Source organism: Amphiura filiformis, chromosome 17 (assembly GCF_039555335.1).
Source record: "Amphiura filiformis chromosome 17, Afil_fr2py, whole genome shotgun sequence".
NCBI classification, from domain to species: Eukaryota; Metazoa; Echinodermata; class Ophiuroidea; order Amphilepidida; family Amphiuridae; genus Amphiura; species Amphiura filiformis.
Genome location: NC_092644.1, coordinates 63,264,882 through 63,280,615, shown reverse-complemented (window position 1 = coordinate 63,280,615; position 15,734 = coordinate 63,264,882).

Below are 15,734 nucleotides of genomic sequence, written 5' to 3'. Positions count from 1 at the left end.
GTAGGGAGGGAGGGGGTCGGCTGAGAAACGAAACTAGTTACGTTTATAGGACGTCATCGATCTTTTGGTTTGTTCCCTTACATCCATCAAGATATATTTGATAATCATTGGTAATATCATTAGTCTGATGAGGTGTTCCAAAGAACATAAGATTTGTCTTGGTGGCATTTAAAGACAGTTTGTTACATTTGAACCAATTTACAACCTCTTTTAACTCTCCATTCATAGTATCACATAATCTTTGTATATTACTATCAGAGTAGCATACTGTTGTATCATCAGCAAACAGTATAAATGATAACAATGTTGATGTGTTACATATATCATTCATATATATAATAAAAAGAAGAGGACCAAGGATAGACCCTTGTGGCACTCCACAAAGTACATTTTCATATGATGATTGAGCACCATTAAAGGATACAAATTGCTTTCTGTTTGACAGGTAGTTTTCAAACCATTTATGAGATACACCACGAAAGCCATAATGATATAGTTTGTGTAATAAAATTTCATGGTTGATGGTATCAAAAGCTTTCGATAAATCCATAAAGATACCAGCAGTGTACATATTATCATCAATAGCATTATTTACATCTTTAATAAAATCCAATACCGCCATATATGTTGAATGATTATGTCGAAACCCATACTGTCTGTTGTAAAGAATATCTTTGGCATCTAAAAAGTTACAACATCTATCATGTATAATTCTTTCTAGAATCTTGGAAAAACAAGGCTACACAGATACAGGCCTGTAGTTACCAAATGATTCAGGAGATTCTTTCTTATAAATTGGCACCACCTTTGCTATTTTTAAGGTATCTGGAACAATTCCATCTGAGAGCGACTTATTGAATATTAATTTAAGCGGATACACAATCTCAGCTGCAACCAATTTTACTAAGTCAGATTTTACAAGATCATGACGCGGGCTTTTCTGTTACCCAGTTTTTGATGATTTTCAAGATTTCATTTTCATCTGTTGGTTGGAAAAAACATGTAGAGTTACAACTATTAGGTAGGTACTGGTTAAAATCTTTACCTTGATGTTTGATTGATCCAGCTAATGTTGGTCCAATACTGGCAAAAAAATCATTAAAATTGTTTGCAATTTCTTTAGGCTCAGTATAGGTCTTATTGTTACTTACAAACTTTTGACATTGTACCTTTTTTGGACTTCTGAGTATTGAGTTCAGGATTTTCCATGTATTGCTCATGTTGTATCTTTCTTTATCCAGTTGAGAACTGAAGTAGTTTTGTTTTGCTCTCTGTAATAGGGAGTTTAATCTGTTTCGATACATCTTATATTTAGATACATTAGTTTCAGTAGGTTTTTGCATAGATTTTTTATACAACCTGTTCTTCCTGCGTATACATTTCAACAATGAGTAGGTTATCCAAGGTGCCTTTGGCGTCTTGTTTTTAGCGTTATGTTTTTTAAGCACTTTTTTTGGGGATACATTCTTCAAACACTTCTTGGAATTTATCTATAAAATTGTTGTATGATACATTAGCATTTTCGTTTTCACACACATTATCCCGGTCAACCTGGCTCAGTTTGTCTTTAAGTACATCTATATTATGTTTACTCATGTCCCTGATTTCTATATCGACAGTACTGGAATTTCTGTCATAGACACTTACATCTGTAGATACAAATATAGGTGATCACTTATATCACTTATTAAGATACCAGAGGTTTGCTTAGCATAATTGTTGGTATATTATCAATAAGAGTTGTGACGTACGTGTTATCCTAGTTGGCTTGATGATACTCGGATACAAGGAATATGAAGACAAAGTGTCTACAAATGCGCCAGTTGATTCATGGACGTCATTATTTAACAGGTTTATATTAAAGTCACCCATTATATACAGAAGCTTATTTTCTTGACCTGTGATTTTAGACAATATCGTATCAACACATTTGTTGAATTCTTTCATATTCTGGTCAGGTGGCCTATATATCACACCAATGACAATGTTTTGTGATTTGTGCTTTTCAATTTCAATGAACAGAGATTCTGTGTCTTTGAGGCAATTAAGCTCATTGATATCATTTCTCATATTATAAACAATATTCTCCTCAACATGCATACACACACCACCGCCTTTCTTATTAATTCTGTTACATACTTCAAGGTTGTAGCCTTTAAGATGATAATAATCATGAGGCTTGTCTTCCAACCAAGTCTCAACAAGTCCAATGACTTGAAAATTGAGCATTGAACAAAGCATTGTTAAATTGTTACTGTTGATACCAGCAGTATCATTTAATTCATCAGTGAAATAATATTTCGAGTTACTATTACAATCAATATTTTCAGGTATACCTACATTGTCATCGACAGGATTAAACTTCATGTTCTCAAAGTGAGTTTTTACATGGTCAGTGTTTAGATCACCATTTTCAAAACACCTGTATAGTTGAAGTTGGAATTCACATTCATTGGTTATATGATTAAAAGGTAATGTAAGACTTACGTTACAATTAGCACAATGTCAATATTTAGTAGTGTCACTAGCACGATCGTTGTGTCTATAGCACGATCGTTACCCGGTTAGGCACCGGGTATTTAGTAGTGTCACTAGCACGATCGTTGTGTCTATAGCACGATCGTTACCCGGTTAGGCACCGGGTATTTAGTAGTGTCACTAGCACGATCGTTGTGTCTATAGCACGATCGTTACCCGGTTAGGCACCGGGTATTTAGTAGTGTCACTAGCACGATCGTTGTGTCTATAGCACGATCGTTACCCGGTTAGGCACCGGGTATTTAGTAGTGTCACTAGCACGATCGTTGTGTCTATAGCACGATCGTTACCCGGTTAGGCACCGGGTATTTAGTAGTGTCACTAGCACGATCGTTGTGTCTATAGCACGATCGTTACCCGGTTAGGCACCGGGTATTTAGTAGTGTCACTAGCACGATCGTTGTGTCTATAGCACGATCGTTACCCGGTTAGGCACCGGGTATTTAGTAGTGTCACTAGCACGATCGTTGTGTCTATAGCACGATCGTTACCCGGTTAGGCACCGGGTATTTAGTAGTGTCACTAGCACGATCGTTGTGTCTATAGCACGATCGTTACCCGGTTAGGCACCGGGTATTTAGTAGTGTCACTAGCACGATCGTTGTGTCTATAGCACGATCGTTACCCGGTTAGGCACCGGGTATTTAGTAGTGTCACTAGCACGATCGTTGTGTCTATAGCACGATCGTTACCCGGTTAGGCACCGGGTATTTAGTAGTGTCACTAGCACGATCGTTGTGTCTATAGCACGATCGTTACCCGGTTAGGCACCGGGTATTTAGTAGTGTCACTAGCACGATCGTTGTGTCTATAGCACGATCGTTACCCGGTTAGGCACCGGGTATTTAGTAGTGTCACTAGCACGATCGTTGTGTCTATAGCACGATCATTACCCGGTTAGGCACCGGGTATTTAGTAGTGTCACTAGCACGATCGTTGTGTCTATAGCACGATCGTTACCCGGTTAGGCACCGGGTATTTAGTAGTGTCACTAGCACGCTCGTTGTGTCTATAGCACGATCGTTGCCGGTTAGGTACCTAGGACTCCTTTTGTCATACCCTGGTGATGTAATAAATCAAGCATGATAATTAACATTTGCATAGTGTTGTCGTTTTTCATTTCAATAAAAACAAAAGCACCATACAAATGTTCAGGAAACGATAAAAGGAGCCATTTAGTACCTACCGGGGCACCGATAGTGCTATGGGTCCGAATTAGATGTTGCGCCTTATAAATTCCAACTTTTAAACATTTTCTGTAAAACGTTTTGTGTTTGCTGGATAGTCTACCTAAACTTATAATCAGCATCAAAATTATTTAATAATTATCTTTAAAATGATCCGATTCTATATCTTTGCCAACCTTTTTGGAATCTCTTTTGAAAGATTGATTTGATATACAAGACTAGTGTCATTTTATACATTATTTATTGCGCGAACGAGACAAACATATATCACGCCCAATTTCATTTCTGGAGGATATTGTTGTGGAACAGAATCCTTTTATTTTCATTAACTATTACATGAATGTGAATTATAGTAAGCCAAAAAATTAAGGTACCAGTTACGTTCACCAACTGTATATCCTAAACAAAAACAGATATGTCATAATTGGAACCAATAGCCAATATCTGCATCTTTTAGCTTGAATTTAAGACCTCATTTGTTGAAATTTTTCAAGAAATTAAGACACGACGATCCAAAAGTTGCAGTTCCCCCATTGCATGCCCTATTGATGTGTACACAAAGCGTTCGCGAACAAGAGAACTAGCACCGTGCCATTAGCGTGCTTTCATTGATTAGAACACAAAAGTGCAACTTTTTATTTCGTATCTTCATATACAGCCTGTCTCAAAAACAATTGTGCAAGTGAAAAGCGCCCTCTGTGGCAATTAGAAAATACCGTTGTGACATATTTTTACTTCAACGTCAAGGGCATAGTCTTAGCTCTCAAATGCCGTTTAGTCTGTTCAATTGGCTTGTTTTAATCTCGAGATATGCTTACTTAACAACGAAATGGTAAAATCACAATTATGCCACTTTTACTAGGGAAGAGGGCTGTACATGTAAAGCAATGATAGCATCAAGTTTATCAAGAGTTCCTTCGTGAAATTAAACGAATGCATCAATTACACAACAATACAAAATTGTTTTCAATGTTTTATCATGATAATGGTATAATGATTATCTTTTTCCACTTACGACAAACTAAACGATAAATAAATACCGTAACTAATGGCGCACCTGGGCTCCTTTGCCTTGGGGTAAATTTCATGTACAAATAGAGAGCTCCCTCCTCTAAAAATCCCAACAAGAATTAAGGGTACATGCCCTTATTTGCTGGTGGGATTTTGATGGGAGGGCACTTTTAGTTTGGGTCTAAAATTCCAGTTATGTCAAGGGAGCCCATAGCGCCATTAGGCGAACGTTTACGGTATTTCACATTCTCCTGTAAAATTAAGGGGGTACTACACCCCTGCCCAATTTTGTGCCTATTTTTTGCATTTTTCACAAAAATTATAGCGCGTTGGTGACAAGTAAGATATGTATATTATAGGGGCAAGGACTACAACTACTGCACTGAAAATTTTATTTCAGTACAGACAACAGTTGTGGAGTTACAGTCAAAAATAAGGGAAAACCAATATTTGATCAATAAATCAATAACTACTTGACTTGAGTTGCTGAATTTTCAATGCAGTAGTTGTAGTCCTTGCTCCTATAATATACATATCTTACTTGTCACCAATGTGCTGTAATTTTGAGAAAAATGCAAAAATAGGCACAAAATTGGCCAGGGGTGTAGTACCCCCTTAAATACATGTGCATGTCAATGATTTTACCATGGTAAATAATCTTTGTCATTCAAGACATATTAAAAGACAAACAAATATTGCACACTTATAGGTTAATGAACTTTGACAAGTTTGACAAATTAATGAAATTAGACAAAATAAGGCACGCGCGTGAGTGCATTAGACGCATCAACATCAGCTATCATTGATTTACATGTTCAGCCCTATTCCTATAAGTGGCACAATTGTGATTTTACCCTTTTGTTGTTAACTAAACATATCTCGAGATTAAAAAGAGCAAATTGAACAGAACAAACGGTATTTAAGAGTTAAGACTGTGCCCTTGACGTTGATGTAAGCATCATGTCACAACGGTATTTTCTAATTTCCAGAGAGGGCGCTTTTCACTTGCACAATTTTTTTTGAGACAGGCTGTATATACCAAAATAATGAGCGGTTTCTGTCTGTTAGTCTGTGTGTACGGCTACACATAGATGGGTATCAGGTGTGCTGTTTAAGGGGTTGTTAAGGTCATCTGAGGTCAGAGGTCATGGAGGATTCCTTGTTGAGAAGTATTGCGAGTTAATTCATGTTTATTCAAACGAAGTGCCCAATGTAGATTATTTTGTTTTGAAGTGTGACTAATAACCCACTTGACCAAACAAGAGGGAGACATTTTGATGCAGACGCTTGCAACCTCTTACACATACCCTTCTTTTGGTTGAACATTGATATACATGTCCCGAGTTTAAGCGCCAAGATGCTGTTGGTACAGTAACCGATCAGACGATCGTGTTGAAGTAAATTTGAGTCAGAAATCCAATCGATATTTCTGTTGTTGCTGTTGCAGTTGAAGTAAATTTTGAAACTTCATTTCGCAAACTCTCTAATATTGTTAATATAATTCGATATTTCGATATTTTGGATATATGTGACCCGGCAGCACAAATGAGCCGTAAATTCCCTAAATTGTATTCTGAGTTACGGTGTAAAATGTGTATGAAGGTCGTATTCATCGGTAACTTAAGCTGGCCCGACATCTGTCTTATTTTGATTTTCAATAATCCTATTGTTGAAGATAATAAGCTTCTACCTTAGATGGCTATAGAACTTTTAATAGCTCTGGTCTTTGTTTGCTTTTGCTAAATCCTGTTCAAGTGATGGGTTACCAGGCATTGTATTGTGTACAGGTATGCATAACCAACAATTAACAATGAGAGAACTTTCTTAAACCTCGTTGACTTGGGGATGATTTGAAATGACCGCCAATTATGACTGTTTGATATTTATTGCCAACAATGTGGAAAAAGAGACACATGTAAAAACGTAAAAAGCTATAATTTTGTTGAAGGAGCAAAGTTTAACAAACCATAACCCCGCTTCTGGATATCGTTTGAAGTCAAATGATATACCATTTTAAAGTTTATGATGTTTATTTCTTAAACACGAAATAAAACAAAATTGACCGGGGGAGGAATTTACGGCTCATTCGCCGTGGACGGTCACATATAGATGTTCGAATATTATAGGGCTATTGAAGGGGTGCTTTTATAGGTCATCGATCATTGGAGCTCAAAATTGGTGGGTGGAATCCTTGTTATGAGGGAATATATGTAAAAAAATAAAATCGAGGTCATCCGAGGTCAAAGGTCATCATTCTATAAGCTAAATTTAAAACTTCATTTGATTGTGCTTAAACCTGGGGAAAGGAAATCGAGGTAATCTGAGATTAAAGGTCATCTGGAGATTAAATTTTAAACTTCGTCCGATAGGGTTTTAATTTGGTTACAGTATGCCCGATTGGTGAAAAGAATCCTCTGTATAACGTGAGCATTCAAGTGGGTCGTCAGCGGTCAAACAGTGCAGTAACAGGTGCTCTCACAGGTGCCTAATAGTGTTAATAATAATAATTATGAGAAGAGGAGGGTACATTATATAATTTGACCAACACCCCGTATCAACTACGTGTAACTCTTTCTGATTGCGACGTATGCTCCACCAAGTCAACAAAATGATCATTACATGAGATGCTATACGCTAATGTTCTCAATAATAAGTTCCATGAAGAGATTCCATGTGTATGCCGGTGTTCTCTGTAGTCCACTTGCCCATCGTGCATAGTTTAGCTATTACATCATATAAAACATCAATTTTTCAGAGACCATACTCCCCCTGTTTGCTAGCTCCCCAAATGAGTTTTTTTTTACTCGGGATTTCGTGATCGATCGGTAAACTGGTAGGTAAACGAGGTCTCATTATAAGTATGCGAATATGCTGCATAGTTTACTTTACTCTTGATTATCTGTGTATAGTTTCGAGTTCAACTGAATGTGTCGACTATGGCACAATCTCTGCTGCGTGAATAGCCTGCCTTTCAAAAGCGTAAACGAAATTATGAAAACGTTCAAATATTGGAATCACCAGAATTTAACTATGTGTAAAGAGGTTGGTAGTTCGACAGGATGGCGCATCAGCCACAAAGCTATTGATCTATGCCCAGCAGATTGCGTGTGTGTAAGACAGTTCGACCTATGCAGAGAATTAATAACTTGATATTGTCATTATTGTTCGACAGTAAAATGATATATAAATCCACGAGGTTTTTTCAATATAAACACAAGATAGCACGTACGGTATTTTTTCTCTATCAATTCTACAAAGTTAGTGTTCAAATAAGTATGACTATAAACACGAAACATGACCCAGCGATCCGTGTACTTGTATTCGCTGATCTTGATTGTAGAGCTGTCCTAAGACACCTGCTTATCAGAAGAATCCTTTTGATCTGAGCAGAGCCAGCGACAGCAGAGGACTCTGGCGGAGGCTGCCTTGAAGACTGGATTACCAGCTGCGTAACAGAATGGATTCAACGTGCTCGTCAAATGGGAAAGCACATAAAGATTCTGAAAGCAAATGAGACATACGATTAAATACAAATGTAAAATTGGATAGTCAAATGTCATGGAATATGGCTTAATTAGGAAATGAGCTTAAAGCAAAAAGAGGTAGAAAATTATGGTTCTATACAGTACCGCTTTTCGTAATTTAAACGTATAAGTTGAATAAAGTCAGCACAAAACATATGGTAGCGGATGCCTGGCTTTTAAATTTCGACTTATTATGAATTTATTATCTTACTTCTATATGTTTGAGATCTTTCTAAAGCTATACAGGGTGTAACAATAAAATTTATACAATTGCATTTTGACTTCTCAGGAAAAAATTCTTGGCTAAAAGAAGACGTTTAGTTGGTTTCTTTACTAGCTTGAGTTCAAAAGTTATGTCCAATTAATTAAATCATCCAGAAAACGTGTTGGGCCACTTTTGCCATGTTTGCGCATATCAAGTTTGAGATATGCGTATCGTGCATTAAACATCAAAGAACTGACACAAAAGAATTATAAGTGGTGTTTCTTCATATAATTAACATGAACTTAATAATGATATGATATTTCTTTAAAATAAAGGAAGTCATGAAATTTCTTATAAAGTAATTTCTCATATCCCTGAGGTATCATTGGTAAAACTGAGGACAGTTTTTGCATCCATAAGTACAAAACAATAACATTTTGAAATTAAGTTTAGCTGGGCTTCTATAACTGTTCTGGGGCGACCACTATTGCCAGCATTTCTGTTAACAAATTCTACATACTTCTCGTAGTTATATGTAATTGTATGCCTTGATGGAAGTAGTGAGTTTGGAAACAATCGTATGAGCTATAAACAATCGTATGGTTTCTGCTTGACTCCATGTGCTACCGAATGTCACAACCATAAAAATACGCTCTTCCAACGTGAATTGGGGTTGAAGTTGTTGAGCTGCAGCCACGATTTCTAGTAAATGAGGTTGGTATGTCAGTGCTTAGTTGTGACTTTCAAAAACTCAAGGAGATATTCTATTGTTTAATCATTTCTACCACTTCGAATAAACCATTGTTTAAAACTACCTATCATAAGAGCACCGTCCAACTGGTCCATGGTTCAACTCTATTCCGTCACTTTTGTAACACTTAGACAAAAGTGGCCCAAGCGGTTTTTAGACTAGGTTACATAATTGGCCATATCTTCACTTGTATACCATCGATTTTATTGGAACAAAGCTTATCTGGTGGCTAAAGAAATTATCTTGATAGACATATAAATATCAAACCAAAACATAAGCGGCATACTTGTGTCATTCTATTATCAAAATTGTACAAATTTTATTGTTACACCCTGTATGTACATTCATTCAAGCGATGAACGACAGGCGATTGCTGATTGTATATCCAGCTTTGCTCTCTTGCAAACACACAATGTTTTACAGAAAAGGTTTAAATATCGGGTTATATAACGTTTTAATAACATTCATAAAACATTTTTGAAAACATGATGCAAAACATTCTAACATAATGTTATTTAACTGTTGACAAAATATTTTGCAAAAATGTTTGCCCAAAATATTGTACAATAGCATTTTAAAAACGCATTCATGATTTGTATATAACCCGAAAATTAAATGTTATTAAAACGTTTGAATAAACGTTTTAAGGACGTATTTGTGTTTGCTGGGTCAAACTCAGGAGAAAAAAAACATGAATCAAAAGTCATCTTTCAAACAAAAATTGCACTTAAGGTTTCTGTAACATAATACATATGAGCATTCTTGCGCGTCGAGGTGTGTGTATGTGTTAAGATGCGTTACGCCTGCTATGTGTTGAAATCTTTGTATTGGAGTGCACCAAAGGAGTTAGCTGTCACCTAATCCATCGACGTAAATTCGTCATATGGCGCCGAATATTATTCAACAACTATAAAGCACAGGGTGCCCTTAAAGTTCTTTTACTGAATTATTTTTAAAGTGTTATAACTCTATACATACACAATTCTTTTACAAGTTTACTCTTTGCACAACTATCCTATGAACTCTTCTCAAATTATCTTACGAATGATATGAATAGATTTGTACCAAGAATTTGTACAAAGAGTAAACTTGTACAATTATTTATGAGAAAGGTGTTTTTACACAAATCTCCACATGCATAAATGACAGCCAGTGAACAATTATTGTTTTGATTCCCAATTTGACTAGTTTACTTTATATAGTTTACTTGTCAATGTTAGATGCAACATAAAAGAAAATCATACATTACAGCATGCCACATGTAATTCGTTACTGGTTCCCTCACAAATATCGCCAACACTTTGACTCCTCTCTCTTACAATAATAATCTAGTTTTAATATTGTAGGTCACAATACGATGATTACAATGCTATTGATATTACGAAATCGGCACCATGTTAAACAGATTCTTAATTTGTATGTTAAAGTTTCAAATCTTAATATCGCTGTTGGGAGTACAAGATTGCATAAATAGGCAGGGCAGCTTTTCATTGCATCGAAAATGGCTCATTTGTTTTTGCTACGATTTTCCGCTCTGTTGCAATGATTGACGGTGCAGAAAAACAGTCGCTTTAGGGATTCAATCATGTTTCACCGTTGTTCATCACCGATTAACAACGATGCGTCCGCGTAGAGCCCGAGCGAAGTAAACCACGCAGACTGCGCCGGACGCGAGTTGTTAAACATCTGTCACACAGGACGAATGCCCGCAATATAATAGCTGCAAGACAACTACACTAAACTAATGTTCTTACCTGAAATAAATTGAGGGTACACCACATCCACGCCCACAGATTATCTGCACAATGGAGAGAATAGACCATGGTAGCGTGATACAAACATTACAGCGACGATCAGTGATAATACTCTTGTTGCCTTGATGTTCTGCTTGTCAATTTGTTGTCGTCGTGCTTTCGTTAGTTCTGCTGTATCATGTCGACGTAAAGCATTTTGATTTTCGGTTACAATGTCTGCGGAGTTCTGAGCGTCTTGTATTTCAAGTCCTGGATTATCTATACCAGATTCTGTTGTTTCCTTTCCACCATTATCACCATTATATCGACTAAGAAGTAAATTGTGCTTTTCAATAGTTGCCGAAATTGTCGTCATTTTCTGTTGTGCTGCGCGTAATTTCAAATACGCATCGTGTTCGTTTCCTTCAATGAGAGCCGAACGTTGTTGTAGAATTCGGAACACTCGCAGATACATGATGCTGACTAGGAGAAGGGGTAACCAGGCTATGTATAAGTTAGCAAATATCGCGAATGGTTTGACTCTAGTGTAATGAGGGTAACATAGCAGAGTTGTGTATTGAGGAGGTACTCTTTTACCCACGCGAGGCCAAATAATCAAAGGTCCGATAAATGACAATATTGCTACTGCCAAAGTCGCGGACATGATCGAAACCGCGCGAAGTTTGGATCGCTGACGTAAATGTTTAAATGGCTGCGATAGGGCTTGGTAGCGATCGACGCATATAACAAGAATAAAATATTTGCTTGTAAAGCCTATGACATGATTGATGAATTTGTAGGCTTCACAAAGTTGCTTTGAGAATGGCCAAATTTTAACGATCCAATAAATTGAGAATAACGGCAGCACAATGGAACCATCAATGAGATCTACGAGAGCCAAACCACAGATAAAGTAATTGGCGTAAGTGCGTAATTGCTTCGTTGTGGCGTAAGAATAAAGTACGATCAAATTGCCCACGACTGTCAAGAGCGTTAACAATCCACACAAAATACCCATGCTAATTTGGACTTCAATAGACCATCGCTGAATCTGAAATGGTGGGCGCTGAGGAGGATTCTGTGCGTCGGAACTCAAATTGGTAGAATCAGTCATATATTCAGATGACATTTCGTCGCTATCCCAGTTGGTCGTGTTCGCCATTATTTCGATAAAATATATTCAACTTCTGCTAAGTTACAGACAATCAAAGTATTTTGGATTAGTGAACTAATCTTGTATAATACACATTGAAACTAACTGAACTAACTGTGGACGTTTTTGACGATAAGTGAAACATATCTATTCAATTCGTTTATTTTATTCCACGTATACCGGGCACTGCGCATGCTCCAGACAGATATCTCAATCCAGGGATTCTAGACTGTCACGTGTTTAATTCACACAAGTATACTATTCAAAGCAACGTATTTTCGAAATATCCGAGTAATAATTGACCATTATAATTAATCAGATGCTTTGACAAATGTCTTTCAATGTCTTGCCAACTTACTCAACAACAGAAAAGAAGCTCGGGTCGTCTGCCTTGACATCAGCAGAGCTTTTGATCGTGTGTGGCACCCTGGTCTGCTTGAGAACCTTTCTGCACTGGGGTTTTCAGGTACTCTTCTTCTTCTTCCAATATAGTACAGTCTGCACATAGCGTATATTCGTAGATAGGTGCAGGAAATTAACAGTGCTGAACTACATCTAAGGTGCGATAAAAACTGGAAGTCGTATAGCGGAGCTGGACGGACAGCACCTGTCCTCTGAAGCATACCAGGGAGGTGCTGCAAACAACCTGCTGGGGGAAGCGCATTCAAGAGCCTGATTCCATCTGGGTAGAATGAATGTTGGTAAACAGTTGTCCTGGCAAATGGCACATGATATTTCATTGAGTGCCCACGTAGCACCATGCTCTTCATGCTTGGCTAACGACTCAAATATCTCAAAGATAGATCACTGAATGGGAGGGAGTCCGGATTGAAAAGAATCAATGCTGGGCTACCTCAGGGCTCCATACTTGGCCCCTCCTGTTTATCATCTTCATTGACGACATATTACAAGATCTAAATAACCAGTTCATCTTAAATGCAGATGATGCCACCATTATGTCCTTCGTCAAATCCAAAGAAGACTTCCTGCTGCAGCATCTCTCAATCGGGATTTAGCCAAGATGGAGACATGGGCTAAGACATGGAATGTTCCCAGGGAATGTCCTGTTTGGTGCTGCCAAATGTAAAACCATTGAATATGCTAGCAGTGCTTGGACTGGTGCAACTCCCACCACACTAACTTAGCTTGACTCAAACCAAAATAGAGCTAAGCGTGTCATTGGTCTGCCAACGAATGAGTATGAAAATCATCGTATTCAGCCATTGAGCCACCACAGGGCAGTTGGAGCAGCCACCCTCTTCTATCGTATGTTTTACAAGGAGGCTCCTGAGTTGTTATGCCAGCTGATGCCAGACATCCATGTCCATGACTCCAGGTCTGTGAGATCCCATGACCTAGCAGTGGAAGTCCCAAGATCAAACCTTGTCAGCCATGAAAGATCAGTTCTACCATCTACAGCCCAATTATGGAATTCTCTTCCTGCCCAAATTCCAGCTATTAGATCGAGGGCCAGCTTCAGCAGAGATGTTAATCGCTTTCTGGGTGCTTCCTTGTCAGCAGCTTCTAAATGATTTTTTATCTCTGCTGTACGTTCCCAGTTATGCCATGTCATAAAAAAGAGGAATATAACATTCATGGTGAACTAATCTGCATTCTGTTGCCTGCAAAAGCCGACGATCAGACTGAAATTCTAAAAGGAGCATTTCCAGATATCAGCGTTAATTTCATGGTAAGCGTAAAACGCATTGAAAACGATAAATTGCAGTCACAAAATATTATAATATTAGTAAGTCACCAAAGCGTAGGTATGTGGAAAAGAAGTGTATTAACAACAACAAAGTATGTGCCCAAAGATTTGTCTTTGGCATGTCTCTTTATTGAAATATCACCAAAAATATCAAATTTTGGAAAAACGTCCCAAAATTTAAAACATACATGAACCTTCCAAAATAAATACATATTCGCACTACCTGCCGCTGTGATCCGGAAGGATGTTGGCCAATTAACGCTCAGGTGTGGCAACATTTTCCGCCAAGGTTGTAGGTGCATTTTCCCAGACTGGGTGCACTTTCCCTCGACTGAATGACGAAAGTGACCCCTCCCTTTGTGTACGCTACTAAAGGTAAGTCATTGTTGCCAACTTGTACTTCAATGGGCCATCGCTGAGTCTCAAATGTTCTTTATATTTGGTGGCCACTGGGGTGGATTCTGTGCTACGGCACTCACACTGGGAGAACCAGTCACATAATCAGATGACATATCGTTGTTATTCCAGTTGGTTGTGTTCGCCATTATTTCAAACAATAAAAAAGTGGCCCAAACTCGCTTTCTTTCTTTGCGACCTGCTGCAAATTCCATAAACATAATTATTGCAGCACCTCTTGCTATAATGCCGCTTCGTGGGTTCAAGTAATGCTTAGTATCTGGATGTTGTGTCAACAATTATAACAACAAGCAATATAAAGCATTGTTATTGAACACGGCACAGCGTCATCATCCCTATTTCTTCGTGTCAAAAATTGTCGTGATAGTACGGCGAATCCTCTCGTTTTTCAAAAGCTACGCATGGCGATTTTGTTCGAGATAGACCGAGCGACTCAGGCTAAGCATACCATTTACACGATATGAGATACCACAGAGCCTGCCGCAGAGTTTCTATTCTACGATTTGCGCATGATCAGTACCACATATGGTGTTGCCATTCAAGAAAATTCGATTTGTTTTCAGGTAAAACCCAGGTTTTGTTTCCAATACACTAACTCGAAATACAATACACTAATTAGCGGGGAATGCTGTTTGCTGTGGATATATTTTACTGCATTTTATAAGTAACGATTTTGAAATCAAAAGTCAAAATTGTGATATATTCAACTGTTTGAGAAATGAATTATATAAAGGAACCCGTGTAAGATCCAGGTGCTGTATCTATAATACAATGTACATTATCGACACACTGTACCACTTTCTTTATCTGCGTCAATAATAGAATATTGATTTCAATCGAATTGAATACATCTCTCCATTTTGAGTTTGTACTCCACCTCTGAGCGATCTAGCGATCGATTTATAGCCAATCAGATAGGACTCCTTTTCTTGCGTTCGGTGATACCAATCGCCCGTCGCTCACCAACGGAGTATTAAGTTTATATTTATAATACTGGGTGTCGACACTGTGCACGGCAAATGAGCGGATGCACGACTTCTGTTCAGCTTTTCAATTTTTGCCAAGGTCGCTATCGACTTTAGCTACAGATTTCATTTGGTACACGTCGAATAGGTTGTAGTAAATAACATTTTCTATATGCAAATCACTGACAATAATACATTATAAAGAAACTATATGTTGCCGTACACCACGTATGAGCCGTAAAGTCTGTCCGGTCAATTTTGGCCTCTCATTGTTAATTGTTGGTTATACATACCTAGACAAAATACAAAACTTTGTAACCCACCACAGGATTTAGCCAAAGCAAAGACTAGAGATATTTGAGAATTCTACAGGCATAGGTAGAAGCTTATTATCCTATTCAACAATAGGATTATTGATTAGTTTAAAAGGTGTTTGACTAGCACTATCAACATGAGATACATGTAGCACTAACTTGATTTACTTGAGGTACCTATGAACACGACCTTCATGCACATTTTACACTGTAACACAGAATACAATT